At 38.3% G+C, this 19,417-nt stretch overlaps 1 pseudogene; it reads right to left on the reverse strand.

The window, feature by feature from the left end:
- Positions 1 to 17,504: 17,504 nt before the first annotated feature.
- On the reverse strand, positions 17,505 to 19,044 carry LOC102124276 (RNA-binding region-containing protein 3 pseudogene; annotated as a pseudogene).
- Between the last annotated feature and the right edge of the window lie 373 nt (positions 19,045 to 19,417).

Raw genomic sequence — 19,417 nt, forward strand, 5'->3', positions numbered from 1 at the left:
AATTCATATGTTGAAGCTCCAATGTGATGATAGTTGGAGATGGGGCCTTTGGGATATAATTGGGGTTAGATGAGGTCTTGAGGGTGGGGCTTTCACAATGAGATTAGTGCTTTTGTAAGAAGGGACACTGGAGAGCTTGCTCACTCCCTCCCTGCATGCACACAAAGAAGACATCCTGTCAGCACGCAGTGAGATGATGGCTGCCCACAAGCCAAGAGAAGATGCTCCAGAATGAAACCCACATTGCTGGCATTTTGATCTTGAACTTTTCAGTTTCCAGACCAATGAAAAGCAATTTTTTGCTGTTTAGGCCGTCCTTGCTATGGATGTTTGTTATGGCAACCTGAATTGAATAATATACTACAGATATACTATGTATCTGCTTATGTTCTGTGGCCAATTGGATGGCTAAAAATCATTATAGTATCTAAGATTTTAAACCCTTAAGGAACAATTTTTGTCCCCTTGGAGTGATATTGGCCCCATTGATGATGCATGAACAAGAGTTTTGCAGCCTCTCTTTCTCTTAGAGTAAGATCTTATTCTCATACCCCTGTAGCAGTTCTAAATTGAATCCTCTGGAACCACCCTTCTATCAACCAGATATTTGTCAGAGTCACTTATTGAGACATCTGCTATTGAAATCACATGTTCCTTTACTGCCTACTCACATAAACACAAGTCTACCTGTGTCACCAAAATAATGTGTCCTGGTAATTGATGGACCCTTCAGTCACTCTCCTAGACTGGACTCCTACCATTCCCAGAGCTCTCCTCTTAGTCATTTCCCATAAGCCCCCAATTGTGTGGAACCCACTTCCATCCCGGCTACAAGTCCTTGAGTTCTGCATGCTAAAGTTGGCAAATAGCAGATACAGAGGTGCTTAAAGCTGCATTCTTAATCCCACCAGCCAATTTAAAAATGGCACAGAGAGAACATGCAGGAGAAGAGCTTGGCCTCTGAGGTTCTGCAGTTTCATCCTCTTTTCTTTCTCTGAAAATCAGACTCTACCTGGTATGAGTGTGTGTGTCCTTTTGGATACTCTTCTGTACATCATATTCACAATAGCTCTGTGAGATATTGATCAAGAGCATCTCCACATTTCAGATGAAGAAAAGATTGTGTCGCTGATATACGTGGGATCCACTCTGTGCTTTCAGGCATCTCTGGCTCCAAAATCAGTGTTCTTATCTTGTACATTATACTGCCTCCTTGAAAGATCCTCTAAGTCCTTTCCAGATAAAATAAATGACTTATTCTTTCTTCTGTCCTATTTGTGTACAGGTACCTTCATTTGTTTATTCATGTAGTCATTTGTTTAGCAAATATTTATTGTGCAACTGCTATTTCATAGAAACTTTGCAATTTATTTGGAATACTGTGGTGAAAAGCACCATTTCTGTTTCCAAAGAGCTCACAGTTTACAAAAGAGGTGGTCCAGTGAATAGATAACTTATACACAGTGTCTGATATATTAGTGATCGTGATAACCACAGGGTGCTGTAGGAGAGGCACCCAACCTAGTCTGGCTAGTGGTGTGGAAGTGGAGAAACACAGAAAACTTTCTTTGAGGTGGTGAGTTATTTTGTATTGCATCATATGTTCATGTGTCTTTCTCTCTACTCTTTTACTCTGTAAGATACTCCAGGGCTGGAACTGTCTTTTTAGTATTTGATTTTTCAGCACCAGCTATTGTTTGGCACATTGTCAGTGCTGGACAAATGCTGGTTGTCCTAGAGCCTCAGAGTATTTCCCTTGCTATCTGCCACAGATTCGATTTGTATCCCCAGGGTAATGTCTTAGGATTTTTCTTGTTGCAAGACATGGCAGCCAATTCGATCTAACTCAAGTGAAGATGGGTGATTTATTATAAGGATATAGTATGGAAATCAGTGTAGAAATGCAGCTGGTCCTCAGGAGAAAACTAGGATAGGAAACTGGTCCAATGTCAGAATTCTTTTTCATCCCTATCTCTCTTTCAGAGCTGCTATATCCTTCTCTCTCTCCACGGTGTGGAATCCAGTCACCTTATACCTTGCAGGTTTAGATACTGTAGGTCCAGCCACAACTTGAATTCTGTCTCAATTCTAAATACCCTGAAGGGAAAATGAGATCGGCCCAACTTGGGTTAGTGAAAATATGGCTGTGGGTGACCCATTGTTGGGGAGATGAGGGCGGTGGTAAAAATCAGTTTCCAGAGAAAGGGTAAGTTATTGTGAAGTGAGTAGACACCTGAAGGTATGCCACCTACTTGAAAAGTGAGAAGACGGTCCTCAGGATGATCTTAAGTGTGACAAGACACTCCTCCCAGGACACAAGAAATTAGAAACCAGGGACAAATGTTTCTCTGATCAAATTTAAGACCCTGTGTCTAAAGTCATTTGCTCAAGATGCTCCAGGCTTGCCTGGGGGCCTCTGTTCCTCATTAGGTCAATTATTAGCCAAATGATGGGAAGGCCAAGTTATCAATAAAGGCATGCCTCTTGGTCCATTGAAAAATGATGTCCAAATCCGTTGGTAAATGATGATTCTTCCCTAAGACTAGCATGTTATATTGTTCTTAAACCTTCACATAATGACATGGTGGTGGGATGTCTAGCTCTTGCAATGCAATGAACAGTTAGTGAAGGTGCTTTCTGACCCCGCATAAGAACACACGATAGACTAGATAAGAAAGAAACAAATAAAATACTTTTTAAAACCAATTTGTGGTTGGGTTCAAAGGAAATAAAAATAAATATCCAAGTGATTTATAAATACAGGGAATCATATCCAGAATAATTATCAGGATAGCAGACATATGCATAGTTTTTAAAGACTGAATTCTTAACACTGACGTGGAAACTTAAGACACAGGATAGATCACCTATCAGACCAAATAAAAAACTGTAAAATAGAATTGTTTCCATAATTCATAATGCATAGGACTCCTATATGAAAAAATAACCTCAGCTGATGATGTGTCCACAACATAAAAATTACAAAGTACGTGAGGAAGTGATTCACTATTGGGGAGAATCAACTAAGTTTACAAGTAAGAGAACTGATACTGAAATGAACTTGAGCTTATAAAGAGGATATTACATAAGTAGTTTTAAATTTACTGAAGACTTCATAAATGAGGAAAGAGAGTATAAATAAAAGAACTGGCAATTTTGGTTCCAAATCAGGAGTTCCAGAAACAAAAAATGTTGTAATATAAACCTCAATGGATAGGTCAAACAGCAGATTAGCTACATAGAGGGGAGAGAGGGGAGAGACAGAGAAAGAGAAAGAGAAAGAGAGACGATCTAAAGAAATAATATTGATTGCTGCCCAGAGTCATAGAGAATTGGAAAATAAGAAAGGGACATTAAAAGTCTTGAAAGGTAGAATGAGAAAGTCCAAATAATTTGCTAGATTTTTTCTGAAAGAAAGAATAGAATGAATGAAAGAAAAGCTATATTATAGTTGATAATGTGAACTATTAATGAAAGATACGAATCTTCAGATTGAAGAATTACATTGACTCCAAAGCAGGGTAAGCAAGAATAAATAAACAACTAGAAATACCACAAATAAACTGTAGAACACCAAAGATAAAGTGAAAACCTTAAAGATGGCTAGAGAAAAAAGACAGATTACATATAAAGGAGCAGTAATTCCTCCAAGAGTAGAATTCTCATTAGTAATAGCAGGTATCAGAAGACAATGGAATATCTGTACAATGCTGGGAGAAAGAACTATCAATGTACAATTACGTACCCTACAAATCTACTATGCGGCAGTAAAGGGTGAAGCCAGAGAGCGTGTTTCTCTCATAGAACCCTGCTAAAATAATCACTAAAGGAGGGGCTTCAGGTAAAGAGAAAAATGAAAATCTTGGAAGGAAAGGAAGATTGGGACAGAAGAAGCAATTGTGAGTCAAGAAATTGGAAAATATATGAGTTAACCTGAAAGGATATTGATATGGGAGAAAAGACTAATGGCAGAGGGTAGAAAATAGGATAGAAGAGCAATAGTCCACCCTGGTGCCATGGATGTATAAGATGCAAGTGCTCTTGGGTACATGTAGAAGTTTTCTTTACATTGTTGAGAAAGCATGATAAAAATCAATTAATAAATGCAAAATAAATTGAAATATTTAAATAATCACAGTAAATATGAATGAATAAACTTGCCACTTAGAAGTCTGATATTTAAATTCATTTTCAAAAATCCAATGACATACTCTTTCAAAAGACGGATTTTAAATACAGACACTTGCTTATATAGCAGACTTGGTTTTCTTTTTATCTCTTGAGAACCCAGAGTTCTTCGAATGAGGTCACTAAAACTCCATTCTCACAATAGATGCCAAAACTCACAGGAACATATTCTGGCGTATTGAGTGCTTTCTATGAACAAGATATAATAGCAATTGAACATGTCTGGATCTAGGATCCCAAGTATTTTAACGCTTTATAACATCAAATTGAAGAACTGCTGATCCATGTTTGCCACAGGATTAGTTTTCACAGATGGCTGAGAATAAAACATATGAAAGGACATATATATATCTCCTTTCAGAATAAAATGGGCACATATAACAGCATATGGTATAGTTATTTTAATTATGAAGTTTTATCACACCATAATTAATGATAAAATAGAAATTTAAAAGACATGAAAGCATTAATTTGCGTTGTAATGCTATGATATAAATCTCTTTCTCTCTTATTTTCCCCAAATCAATTTTTCCATGTTATTAGCCATTGATATTTTGATCACGCACATAGTTTTTAAAAGCCAGAGTAAATAATGGGCTGGATCAAGTTCATGTAACTGCACGTAAACAAATGTTACAAATAATTATATACAAGCAGTCTATTTACAAAGGCAAAATTAGATGGCTTTAAAAAATTTAGATAATCAAATCCCACTATGTATTTGTCTAAAGACACTATTATTTATATTTTATTTGTCCACTGATTTAAATAGTAAAGGCAGAGCTTGCCTTAAGGGACTTAGTCCAGCACACTCATAAATGTAAAGTGATGTGTACAAGTTTATCCCCTGCTATGAATTTTGGAAGTCATATTTGGTACACTGACACATTGAAACAAGTATTATGGACTGTATTTTTATGTTCCCTTGACCCCTGCCCCAAATTCATGTATTGAAGCCGCAACCCTCAGTTGATGGCATTTGGAGGTGGGACCTTTGGGAAATAATTAGGTTTAGATGAGGTCTTGCAAGTGGGACCCCCATGATGGGATTCCTGTCATTTTAAGAAGAGGATGACTATTCATATCCTTTGCCCACTTTTTGATGGGGTTGTTTGTTTTTTTCTTGTAAATTTGTTTGAGTTCTTTGTAGGTTCTGGATATTATCCCTTTGTCTGATGAGTAGATTGCAAAAATTTTCTCCCATTCTGTAGGTTGCCTGTTCACTCTGATGGTAGTTTCTTTTGCTGTGCAGAAGCTCTTTAGTTTAATTAGATCCCATTTGTCAATTTTGGCTTTTGTTGCCGTTGCTTTTGGAGTTTTAGACATGAAGTCCTTGCCCATGCCTATGTCCTGAATGGTATTACCTAGGTTTTCTTCTAGGGTTTTTATGGTATTAGGTCTAACATTTAAGTCTCTAATCCATAGACATTTCTCAAAAGAGGACATTCATACAGCCAGCAGACACATGAAAAAATGCTCATCATCACTGGCCATCAGAGAAATGCAAATCAAAACCACAATGAGATACCATCTCACACCAGTTAGAATGGCAATCATTAAAAAGTCAGGAAACAACAGGTGCTAGAGAGGATGTGAAGAAATAGGAACACTTTTACACTGTTGGCGGGATTGTAAACTAGTTCAACCATTATGGAAAACAGTATGGCGATTCCTCAAGGATCTAGAACTAGAAGTACCATATGACCCAGCCATCCCATTACTGGGTATATACCCAAAGGATTATAAATCATGCTGCTATAAAGACACATGCACACGTATGTTTATTGTGGCACTATTCACAATAGCAAAGACTTGGAATCAACCCAAATGTCCATCAGTGACAGACTGGATTAAGAAAATGTGGCACATATACACCATGGAATACTATGCAGCCATAAAAAAGGATGAGTTCGTGTGCTTTGTAGGGACATGGATGCAGCTGGAAACCATCATTCTCAGCAAACTATTGCAAGAACAGAAAACCAAACACCGCATGTTCTCACTCATAGGTGGGAACTGAACAATGAGATCACTTGGACTCGGGAAGGGGAACATCACACACCGGGGCCTATCACGGGGAGGGGGGAGAGGGGAAGGATTGCAGTGGGAGTTATACCTGATGTAAATGACGAGTTGATGGGTGCTGACGAGTTGATGGGTGCAGCATACCAACATGGCACAAGTATACATATGTAACAAACCTGCACGTTATGCATATGTACCCTAGAACTTAAAGTATAATAATAAAAAAAAGGATCCTTAAAAAAAAAAAAAAAAAGAAGAGGATGAGACTAAGGCTGTCTCTCAGCCACGTGAGTACACAGGGAGAAGGCAGCTGTCTGCAAGCAGGAAGAGGGCCCTCACTAGGAACCAAATCAGATGGCACCTGGATCTTGAACTTCCAGCCTCCAGAACTGTGAGATATAAATATCTGTTGTTTAAGCCATCCAATCTGTAATATTTTGTTACAGGAGCCTGAGCTGACTAATGCAATAGGGTTCCCTGACAAGATTGGAATTGACAAGTGGGTCAAATTGGAGGTGCGATTCATTCTTCTCAGTTTTGTGCCCTCCAGAGGAGCAGGTCAGAAGGAAGTTTGAACCTTGAGTAGCCTCTGAATCACATGAGCCTAAATCTCTGGTGTGTGCCAGTTTCCTTATGTGTGTTTATAATGAGAATGTTTAAAACAAAATCCTACTTTATGTTTTGTGGAGCATTGCAATGAGTAGATTACCCTGTGTGTACAAGGGTCTAGATCTTGTACTCTTGCCAGATGTTTCTTTTGGCTTTTGGTAGAAAATATTTGATAAGTTTCTTCCTCAACGAAATCTCTTTGTCGATAGAGTAAAATATAAATCAACATTGAAAGTGAAGTAGACACACATAAGTTGTTTATGCAAACAGGCAATAAAACACACCACTCAAAGGCATTTTTAGTAAGTTTTCTATTTACAGTATTTGTCAGGAGACTCATTTATGCTAAAGTAGGGTAGAAATCATTTAGTTTTACACAACAGTGCTTATATCTGGCTGCACCTTTGTGCCTTTGTTTAGTCCATTCTTGTGATCTCTGGACCAAAAAATAAAATTATGGAAAAGTAGAATTTTTGAGAAATGAAGACATTGGGCCAAGAAAACATCTTCAATAAAGGCCAAGTAGAGATGATACACAGTGAATCTCTGTGAGAAAAATATCCCATGATGATTCAATTATAATATAGGATTCAACGTATTACTATATATGAAGATCTCAATTATTCAAGTGAGATTTCCAAACAAATTCAAGTTTTATTTAAGATATAGCTTCCATTGGGACATTCTTTTAGCAATGCAGGAAGCACTTTATTTTCATTTTCTTTTGCTGAGCATTTTATAATCACTTGGGGGAAATTGTAGAATCATGTATATGATGCTGGATTTAAAAGGGACCAAATTTTACATCAGACCACAATTTCTCTTGACTTAGGTAAACTTTGACAAGATTGCAGAATATGACTTATTACTTCAGATTATTCATTAGAATAATTCACTATTCATCAGCACATATTCATTAAGTGCCTGGTCTGAAAATTTTGATGTTTATTTTCTTTGGCCATCTCAATAATCTATGAGGTAGCTATTATTATTGTCTCCATTTTGGAAAAAAAAAACAAAAAATAAAGAAAAAAAGCAGAAGACTAGAGAGGTTAAGTTAAAGCTTTCTAGTAATTGGCTGAGTCAGAATTTGAACCCAGGCCTCTTAGATCTTAAGGACTATGTGTATATTCACTACATTAGGCCTACTTTAATTTTCTCAGTAGAAAGATTTTCAAAAAGGATTCTAAAACAAAAGTTACCTCTTCAAAGACGTTTCATGAGTATTTTCACAGAAAACATTTCCCCAATATTCATGTCTTAGACATACTTCCACAGCTAATTAGGATACAAGCATCCACATCTTGTTTAGAGAGTCAGAGATACTGATTAAGGGCCAGTGTGGATTCTCTTTATTTTGTTTTGTCATTAAAATCTTTGTCATTGTAATAAACTCAAAGTACTTTATAAAGTGGAATGAGGGAAATTAGTAGACGAAGGCATTTGTAAGAATTTTCTTCTTGCCTCTATTCTATGAGTCTACAGATATAGGAATTTATTCCCTTATTCTTGTCCCAACCTAGTTTCTCATTGAAATGGATAAACAAATGCTTTCTTAAACAACATTTGAAAAAACAAACAAAAAGACACATTGACTCTAAAATAATATTCAAAAGAAATCACTGACTGAATTTGACCCCTCAGGGTCTTCAGTTGCATCTCAACCATGTCAGCTTTGATTTGTGAGTTAAGTTGATGATATTTATTGGATGGGAACTTCCAATTTATCTGTTATTGAACTCAGGAACACATCCCATAAGTCTTGTGTAAGTTTGGAATATGTACCAGAATTCTACATGTAAAGTCTTCCAGTCAAAAGTTTCATTGCAAAAGTTTTGCACAAATCTAATCACTCGGTTAAATTTGTGACACCCTCTTCAATTTTAAGGTTGGAAGATTTAACGAAAGCAACTAAATTCATGGCAAGAGAAAAGAGAGCAGGGAGATATAAAGAATCTAGCATTTATCTGAGTACAAATACTGGAAATTATTGCAAAGGGGATATAGAAAATGACTAAGTTAATGACTTGTTTTCAAGTTCTAGGAGAAGGGCGATGCTTCTTTTTTTTTTTTTTTTTTTTTTAAAGGAAATAGTCTGCATTGCCCTTTTTCATTTTGTCATATTTTATTTTGATTTAAAATATTTTCTGGGATTCTATAGTTTTGCTGTATTCTGTGCACTTTCCAATAAATGATCTATTTATTTACATGAAAGGCAAGATTCTGCAATGCAAAGGCAACACGAGAGACTTTTTCCTACCAATTTTCTAATGAAAGCCAATGACAGTTTTTTTTTTTATTTGGTTCTAAGTTTCATTTGCTTAAAATGAAAATGTATTCTTAAAACTAAATAAAAAATATCATATTATCAGTATTTCTGGCTGCAAGTGAATGAATACTTATTCTGAATAGACCCGGCTGAATGGCTACCCTATAACTACCGTGTTTTGTTAGAAAAGTATATTAAAAAGTAGAAACAGCATCATGAATGAAGAAAGGAGATAGAAACAAAGTATAAAATATGTAATCTTTTAAAAGGACCTTATCAAGGAGAATCTTAGTGAAACTTTAAATGGGAGATTCATACAATCCCAAAGCTTTCTTATTTCCTATTCAATGAATAATTTACTTTTTAGATGAGATTCACTAACATTATTGCAGAATAACTGTAATTGAAAATTATTAAAGCTCTATCTTTATTGCATTTTAAAACTCGTGCATTTGGTGTTTGACCATGTCTGCCTCATCATTAAGAATTTTGAAGAAACGCAAAATCTCTGTCTCCTGAAGAATAAAGAGCAAAAACCTTAATTGCTTTCTTGTTTCCCACAAAGATGCTAATATGATGAACTGAATGTCAGGAATAATAAGATAAAATGATGGTGTACACCCTGGGAAGAGAAAATAAAACATCTTTTTATGTAAACTGTCACCAGAACCTCAAGGAAACTCTTTGCTCTTTCTCTGCCCTGATTTTGAACTGCTTCATTAAAAGTAATTTTGTTTTTCAGAAGGATAACACCCACATTATTCTATTAAAAATTTTAAGAGAAATCTTCAATTAAGAGGTTATTGTTGTCTGAAAGATTTTTCCATAGTTGGTTGGTAGCTGAAAATGTGATCTTCCCAAATTTGAATGGAAATATGACATTCATCATAGTTTAAAATAGATAAATGTCTTGTCTGTTTGAAATGCCAATGAACTTGATATTATTTATCAGATCCTTTGAAAATGTTGTAATTTTCAGAGGAGAGAATTTTAAAAAGGAGAGAAATGAATCATCAATTCTTCTTGCCTTCAATTGATTGAAAAGTTAAATTATACAGAGATATTTATAGAGCCCTTGTTCCATGCAGTATTTTGGCTTTTAAGAGTTGAAAATAAACAAGAATCATGGGGCTCAGTATAACCCCTTGAAAATCTTCCTTGGGGTTGGTCTGGCGAGAAAGAACATGAAACCCACCTAATTGGCCACCAATATCTTACCCAGGGCTGGTCCTGATCTCAACTTAGATACCTACTTGATAAATGTTTAGATACATAAATACATTTAAACCACTTATAATGAAATCTAATTTAAATCATTAACAAATTCTTTCTATGAAAAACATTTCTAGCCATTTATTTACCTAATACTTTTTTTTTTTTTTTTGAGACGGAGTCTCACGTCTCGCTCTATCGCCCAGGCTGTGGTGCGATCTCGGCTCACTGCAAGCTCCGCCTCCCGGGGTAACGTCATTCTTCTGCCTCAGCCTCCCAAGTAGCTGGGACTACAGGCGACCTCCACCATGCCCAGCTAATTTTTTTTTTTATTTTTAGTAGAGACGGGGTTTCACCATGTGAGCCAGGATGGTCTCGATCTACTCACCTTGTGATCCGCCCGCTTCGGCTTACCAAAGTGATGGGATTACAGGCGTGAGCCACGGCGCCGGGCTAGATACTTTTTTTCTTAATATGCACGGATAAATACACTTGGTTGCCAATTTAGACCATGAAAAGCCCTTTGCAACTGAGGCAGTAGTGACCTGAATTACCAGATAGTTTCTCCATTGTTGTTACATTGTCTTTATGCCAACAAGTTCAAATGTACCATTAAAAAGTTTCTGTTGACCTGAGATGTCTGTTAGAAACGTTTTTTCTCCCAACCTTTTATTTTGCACCAAAATGTGTTCTGAGAAACATTAATCCCCAGAAACACTCATCATAAAAGGGTTTCAGGTCAAATAATTCTGTGGAAATCTGAATACTGAATTATATTTGTGACTAAAAGGATCTGTGAGCATGGGAAAGGCTCTGAGAAGCCCTGCATTGTGTTCTGTAAAAGAGAAATCTGTTCTGCATTGTTCAATGTCCCACCTCTCAAACGGATTTAACCGTGGCACCCCAAGCCCTTTTTTGGCATCCAACATCTACTTGCTTCCTTTCAAACTGATGTTGTGGGGAGCTTGCTGTGGTAAATACGTCTCAATTAAACAATCTTTGTGAGGTAGCTGTTACCCCTGTTTTACAGGCAAAGAAACTGAGGCTCAGAAGTAACCTGCCCACAGACAATACAACTCTTAAATGATATAGCTAAGATGTGAAGCCTCAAGTCTGAAGCTTATCCTATAATCTGGCAATGTGACCAGGAAATATGAGGAGATAGATTTGTTTGAATATATGGACTATTTCCAGCTACGCTTAGCAATTTTATCGATTCTGCTTTTCTGTGCACTCCCTCCTAGATTTCTTTTCTCCTCATGTTCATGTCATGGGGTTTTGTAAGAAAACTACTCTTATTTATTTATTTATCTTTTGAGATGGAGTTTCACTCTTGTTGCCCAAGCTGGAGTGCAATGGCGCGATGACAGCTCACTGAAACCTTCGCCTCTTGGGTTCAAGTGATTCTCCTACCTCAGCCTCCTGAGTAGCTGGGATTACAGGTGCCTACCACCACACCTGGCTAATTTTTGTAATTTTAGTAGAGACAGGATTTCATCATGTTAGCCAGGCTGCTCTTGAACTCCTGACCCCAGGTGATCCACCTGCCTTGGCCTCCCAAAGTGCTGGGATTACAAGTGTGAGCCACCGCCCCCCGGCCACTACTCTTACTACATACAGTATATTTACTTAGAAAAAGATAATTGAATTCCATGTAATACAGTAATTAGGACTGGGCTGAAATAGCACATAGAACAGAAAATTTTATAATAAATATATAATGGCATAGAGGGAAGAAAAACATGTATGTTATCTCAAAGCTGGGAATGACATTCAGGAAAATACTGTGAGTCCATTGAGCAACATGAAATGCAGGAATCCACTTTCCTGGACAGACCATTTAAGCAAATTTCAGAAATATTTAAAAGCTTCAATTTTACATGTAATATTAAAATAAAGGTTATATCAAAAAAAAGTTTAAACACATTAAAAGATTCTTCTCATAGTGAAAAAAATGTTTTTAATTTGTGTGTAAACACATTATCTATGTATATATCTTTATTCTCTATATATACATGTGTATTTTTGTGGTAAGAAAGCATGCACAGGAATATACAAATATGCATCTATATATGTAACTAATAAAAACAACCTTGTATTTGAATTGTTAAAATATCCATTTTGGTTATTTTAAATGTAATATAATTTTAGATTCCTTTAATAAATGCCCAGAGGATAGATTTATTATTATTATTATTTTTAATTTCCTGCATCAGATCTAGGTCTTTGATAAATACCACAGACAACCCCAGAACTGTAGGATGGGCTTGACAGTTCTTCAATAAAGGGCTGTGTGGTTTTTTTTGTCAGTGTCTTCCTTCCAGTGACAGCTGCTTTGTTCTTTTCTAGTCAGATTTTCTAGTTAACACATCAAAAGTGTATCTGTGTACACGAAGTACGAAGAAAACAGTTCAAAGAGGTAAGAGATTCACTTTTAACTCTTCACCACATTTTCCCCACACTTGTCACAAGAGACATTTCATATGGGGGCTTTGGAATAAGGTGAGCAGTTCAGAATGGAACCCAGGGATGTATGGCATTTGGTGATTAGCATTTTAGAAGGCGAGTTGGTCAGCCAATGCGCTGAGAGAACCCCAAATTAGAGCTAATCTAGGATGAAGAATTTGAATTTTTTCAAGACAGTCAAGTCCATGCATTTGATTGGATGCAGGTTTTTATATTCAATTCATGTCAAAGGTTGGTTTCTTCTTGCCATACCATGATGGCACACCATGATGACAGAAGCTGCCTGCTTCACGCATGTACTCTGGAGTGTTGCTCTCACCTCTGCCAGCAGGAGGAGCTCTTGCACTCATGTGAGAACTGAAGTCAACCATGCCTGCATGCTCAAGCAAATGTCCTTGGAGGTGAGACTCCAAGATTGTTTTTGACTGAGGCGACTAAACCTGAATTGGTAGTGAAATTTTAAAACCTCAGGAGAGTATCCTCTAGCACCCAGTCTTCTCTTGCAGCTCTCTCAAGTATCTGCTGAGTCAGGGATGCACTGAAGCAATGATCATGTAGAACAGTGGTCTCCAAACTTTCTGGCACCAGGGACTAGTTTTATGAAAGACAGTTTTTCCACGGACTGGCCGTGTGGGGGGATGGTTTTGGGATGATTCAAGCACATTACATGTATTGTGCAATTCATTTCTATTATTTCATTGTAATACACAATGAAATAATTATGCAACTCACCGTTATGTAGAATCAGAGGGTACTCTGAGCTTGTTTTGCTGCAACTGAATGGTCGGCCCCATGTGGGGGTGGTGAGAGACAGTGACAGATCATCAGGCATTAGATTCTTATAAGGAGCATGCAATCTAGATCCCTTGCATGTGCAGTTCACAATAGGGTTCACACTCCTATAAGAATCTAATGCCACTGCTGATCCGACAGGAGGCAGAGCTCAGGTGGTGATGCAAGCCATGGGGAGCAGCTGTAAACACAGATGAAGCTTCTCTTGCCAGCTCACCTCCTGCTGTACAGCCCGATTCCTAACAGGTCACAGATCAGTACTGGTTCCTGGCCCGCGGGTTGAGGACCCCGATGTAGAAGGCAACCTTTCGTCTCCTCCTCTCAGTCATACCTAGCATAAGCCCTGAGTAGGGGGATGTCTAGAAAGAACCCTCCATCATTTGAAATTGGCCCACACATTTACTTTAAAGAATTTTTACATTTGACCTTTTAATAAAGCATCAGAAGAGTCATCATGAGAAAAAGACTTTGTTGGACTTTGTTCAGCTTCCTTTATAGTTGAGCATGGTTTTAAAATTTGAATTATGTAAGCTTTTCAGTAACTCGGGGCTTTGAAAGTCTTAAGCTGGCCCAAGCAAAAGCCAATACACACAGCAAACAAACAAAATAGTGCCGCATTTCCTGAGCATCCACTGTGTTTCTGGTGCTGCCTTAGGCGTGATGGAGACAGGACAGTGACCGGGCAGGGATGAAGACTGGTGGCCGAGGGCAGGGACGAAGACTGGTGGCCGACTGCCTGGAGTCAGCCGAGTCAGCTACATGGCTTAACTACTTTATGCTTGCATTCTCCCATTTGAAAGTGTGGATTCTAAGGTTCCCACCTGCACAAAGCTGTTGTTGTGTTTGAAGGAGGGTGTTACTTGGCACAGTCCAGGCACTTGGCGTGAATCTCGTAAGAGACTCAGAGGGACAACACCATTGACCAGGGTCTTGACAGACCTGGGATATGATAGCAAGTATTGATTTGGTGCCAAATATTATCCTATTACAGTGTTTGTGTGGGACATTTACTTTGGAATTAATAATAAGAGGAAAAAAGTTTTAGTTGTTGAGAATTTTATTTTCACTAATACTATGCAGTCTATAATCAAGAATGTGATGGTCTTTATCATTTTATCTCTTTCCTATTAATTTTCCTTTTTTCTTCTTTGTAAGACAAAATCTCTCTCTGTCACCCAGACTGGAGTGTAGTGGTGTGAGCCTGGCTTACTGCAGCTTTTACCTCCTGGGTTCAAGCGATCCTCCTACCTCAGCCTCCTGAGTAGCTGGAACTACAGGCATGTCCACTAAGCCCAGCTAATTATTATATATTTTCTTTGTGTGTCTGGAGATGGGGTTTGGAGTTTCACCATGTTGCCCAGGCTGGTCTCAAACTCCTGGGCTCCAGAAATCCACCTGCCTTGCCCTCCCAAATTGTTAGGATTACAGGCCTGTACCATTGCACTCAGCCCAATTTTCAATTATTAAAGAACATAAAGAATATAGATATGCTTAACAAATATAAAATAACATTATGAACGTTTAAAACAGCAATAATTGAAAGTAATATTAACTGTCAATAGGAAAACAAATAGTGAAAAAAATACCATGTTTTTTATTTAAGATAAAAACTGAAACAGAACATTTTTCTCTATTTCAGGAATGTATTCCTTAAATTGTTTCTAGAATAGATAACTTTGAAAGATTAGTTTTCTAGGTCTCAAAATAGGATTGTTTTGCAAAATAAGTTTTTTATCCTATAGTGTAACTTTTGCATGTACTGTAATTAATAGCAATGCTTTTCAATTTTTAAATTGTCTGCCAAATTTTTCTAAACTTACTGTTCTTGAAAGTTTTCTCTTTTGTATACCATTTACCTCACTGCCCTAGGACATTCCAAAGTGTGTTTTTTTGCAGTGAGGAATGCTCTCCTTGTGGTTCCCAACTCTCTAGACTTCTAAATTACCTGAAATACTTAAAAATAGTCCCTAGCCCTTACCTGATAACTCCTAGATAAATAGTTACAGCCTCAGAACCATTCAGAGGGCTTGTTAGAGCGCAGATGGTAGGGCTACCTATAGACTTCTCATTCAGTGGGGTTGGGGAAGGGGCCCAAGACTCTGCATTTCTACCAAGTTCAAAGATTCTACTGATGCTGCTGTACTGGGGGCATACTTTGGTAACCTCTATATTGGATCATGCCTTGCTGGTAAGCTAGTTTGTTTTGTTTTATGTTTTTTGAGATGAAGTCTTGCTCTGTTGCCTAGGCTAGAGTACAGTGGTTTGATCTTGGCTCACTGAAACCTCTGCCTCCCGAGCTCAAGCGACTGATTCTTGTGCCTCAGTCTCCCAAGTAGCAGGGATTACAGATGCCTGCCACCACGCCTGGCTAATTTTTGTATTTTTATGAAGACGAGTTTTTGCCATGTTGACCAGGCTGGTCTCGAACTCTTGAGCTCAAGCGATCCACTTGCCTCAGCCTCCCAAAGTGCTGGGATTACAGGTGTCAGCCACCGTACCGTGCCCAGCCTGGTAAGCTAGTTTTAAAGCACATTCCCTCTCTCCCGACCCCTGACCAGGTGATTATGGCATTCAGCCATGCTTGAAAACCAGTGTTCTGGGAATAGTTTCCATGGCTTTGTAATTGCTCACCTGTCACCTGGGCAGGGAACTGAGCCAGGGAGAACTGAGCCCCTCTCAGAGATGTGCAGATGTGTTGGGGGCAGGGAGAATGCAGGAAGGTAAAGCCTTCAGGATTTTGCAGGGCCTTTGAGGATTCCCTTTCCAGAATCGTTTTAAGGTATCAGAATGAAATGGAGTCATCATGTGTGAGGATAAATGAGCACCCAGCACAGGAAGTAGCATAGCGGGAATGCAGGGAGTGACAGCCATTTTCAATGTTGTAACCTCTGAACAGATCTGGAAGACAGATTCTAGGTCCAGCTTCCTCTCTGACTAACTGGGTACCCTGGGAAAGTCACAATCTCTCCTGGCCTTGGTTTCCTGAACATTCTCTTGCCTCTTGAATTGGTCACTGTGATTATTTGATTGTCTATCTCCCAGGTTGTACTTTGTCTTATCCACTACCATATCTCTAGCACATAGCACAGAGCCTACCTCTCAGAATTTATTAGATGAATGAGTGAAGTTAATGAATATGTTTCTCTTCAACGTTCTATGAGAGTACTTGGCTCAGAGTAGGTAGTCTATAAGTAACTACTGAATGAACTAATGAATAAACTTACAAGTTACAGGTGTGACTAATCACAGGTTTTTTTAATCATTTGTGGGAGAAGCGTGTATTTTTTAAAAGCTTGTCCAGTAATTAGGTACTAGGGAATCACATATACAAAAACTTTCCAGATGTTCTAATTGTTAGTTGATAACATTTTTATGTGACATGTAAGCATTCTTTCATTATTAGACTTAAAATACTGTACTCGCAGCCAGGCACAGTGGCTCACACCTGTAATCCCAGCACTTTGGGAGGCCGAGGTGGGCAGATCACGAGGTCAAGAGATCACAACCATCCTAGCTAATACGGTGAAAGCCTGTCTCTACTAAAAATACAGAAAAAAAAATTAGCCAGGCGTGATGGCGGATGCCTGTAGTCCTAGCTACTTGGGAGGCTGAGGCAGGAAAATGGCATAAACTCAGGAGGCAAAGCTTGCAGTGAGCTGAGATGGTGCCACTGCACTCCAGTCTGGGCAACAGAGCAAGACTCCATCCCCCCAAAAAAAAAGAAAAAAAAGAAAAAGAAAATAATTGATTATATTTGAAGAAAGTCATTAAAATACATGTAATATAGTTCCAATACACTGATTTAAAGGCATATATATTTAATTTTTAAATATACTTTCAAAGCTGTTATGGACAGTTCCATAGTCCAGGTGGTCAATTTCTTCTTATCCAAGTTGGAAAGCACTTGAAAGATACAGGATTCAAAAGAAACCTTTGTTAATTTTTAACACTTTCTTTTTCCTTCCTTAGGATCTTGTTTTGGCCTAGCACATTGAGCAAATTGAACCACCATGGGTTTTCCAAAAAGCACATATCCATTAGCTTCCTTTAAGGCTTTTGCTGCTGCTTTTTCCTTAGGAAGTGCAGTGAAAGCTTGTCCTTTCATACGACCTTCTTTCATCAAACGTATATCAAATGTGATCCACTGTGTTTCTGATGAAAAGTCAACATATCTTCCAAAAATATACTTAAGGTCCTTTTCTTGAACATGTCTAGCTAAATTCTTTACATAAATTCTACATTTTTGTTCACCAGGTTCATAACTCCTGAAAACTGAAAGTGTTTCCATTTCTTCTCTAGAAATTCTGTCCTTTTCCAGTTCCCTTCTAGAAACACATTCTGATGGCATTTCATCAGAGTCTTCTTTAATCTCCTCTGTGATGTTCCAATTAGGTTTGGGAAAGATTTTTCCAAATCCTATATTGGATGCATCAACTTCAGTAGCAGGTAAATCATAGTTTTTTTCTCACAATTTTGTTTCTTCTCTAAATCTTTCTTAAATGCAGCTGGCATGTCGGTAGATATATGGAATTCAATTCTTTTATTACCTACAGGTTGTGGTTGGTCAAATACATCTGAAGGTAACAGCACTGGATGTAAACTGCTGTGTGAAGGACACGAAAGTGTGCTCAACATATCCTTTAATTTTCTCTTTTTTTTTCACATGGTGCTGCTTTATTGTTTTGGGTCTTTTGAGCTGAAGATTTGCTAGTTCCATTGGTTTGTTCCTTCTCTGTCAGTGCTCATCATCACTGCTTTCATATTCTAATTCTTCACTAGATAATTCCTCATCATCGTCTGGCCAAGGAGGTTCCTCAGGTGGCTGAGGAGATGTGGGTGGAAGACGTGCATGCAATGGCATATGGTCTTCATACATGGGAGGTCGCACAGTAATTGGTCTAAAAGGTGTGGGCAAATTCATTTTATTCATAAGATGAAGGACCTGTACATAGAACTTAGGCATGCTTGCCAAAGCATTTACTCTGTTTGCTAGGATTGTGCTGGAAGGTGGTGAATACATATATTTGAGGCATGAATTAGGAAAAGTCAGCCCATGGTTTGGTGCAATTCCATTTTCTACTGTTAAATAACCAAGTTCTTTCTTTTCTTTATCATCTTTGACAGGGTCATCAGAATTTTTTTTTTTTTTTTGAGACTGAAGTGGGACCTGGGGAGTGAGCTTGGTCTTTCTCTTTTGCAAATTCAACGACTGATGGAGTCTTGTCAATGCCTTTATAGCTGCTTTTTAGAGAATGTGGCAAAAGCTGCATGTTTCAGCTGCCCCTTATCTGACAGGACATGTACCAACTGTGCCTTGAAGTACTTCAGCAAGTACTTCAGCAAGTCCTCTTTCTCAAGAACTCAGTGGTCAGCTCAGCTGGCAGGTGCCTCACCAGAAGGGTTTGGTCGCCCCGAGGCAGGGAAAGTGAGGAGGAGCTTGTGCATCCCCTTGATGTTGCAAACAGCTGCTAGAGAGCTGCCATTTTCAAGCAAAAATTGGCCCAGAGATGTGTGGGACTCACTGTTTTATATGTCAAGATTAATTGTGGAAAGCTGGGCAAAGCTAAAAAGTTAGGTTTTTTTTTTTTTTTCTTTTCTTTTTTGAGATGAAATCTTGCTCTGTTGCCTAGGCTGGAGTGCAGTGGCACAGTCTCTGCTCACAGCAACCTCCGATCCTCCTGGGAGGATCAAGTGATCCTCCCGCCTCAGCCTCCCTAGCAGCTGGGATTACAAGCATGTGCCAGAATGCTGACTAATTTTTGTATTTTTAGTAGAGACGAGGTTTCACCATGTTGGCCAGGCTGGTCTTGAACTCCTGACTTCGCCTGATCTGCCTGCCTCAGCCTTCCAAAGTAC

This window comes from Macaca fascicularis, chromosome 2 (assembly GCF_037993035.2).
Source record: "Macaca fascicularis isolate 582-1 chromosome 2, T2T-MFA8v1.1".
NCBI lineage: Eukaryota > Metazoa > Chordata > Mammalia > Primates > Cercopithecidae > Macaca > Macaca fascicularis.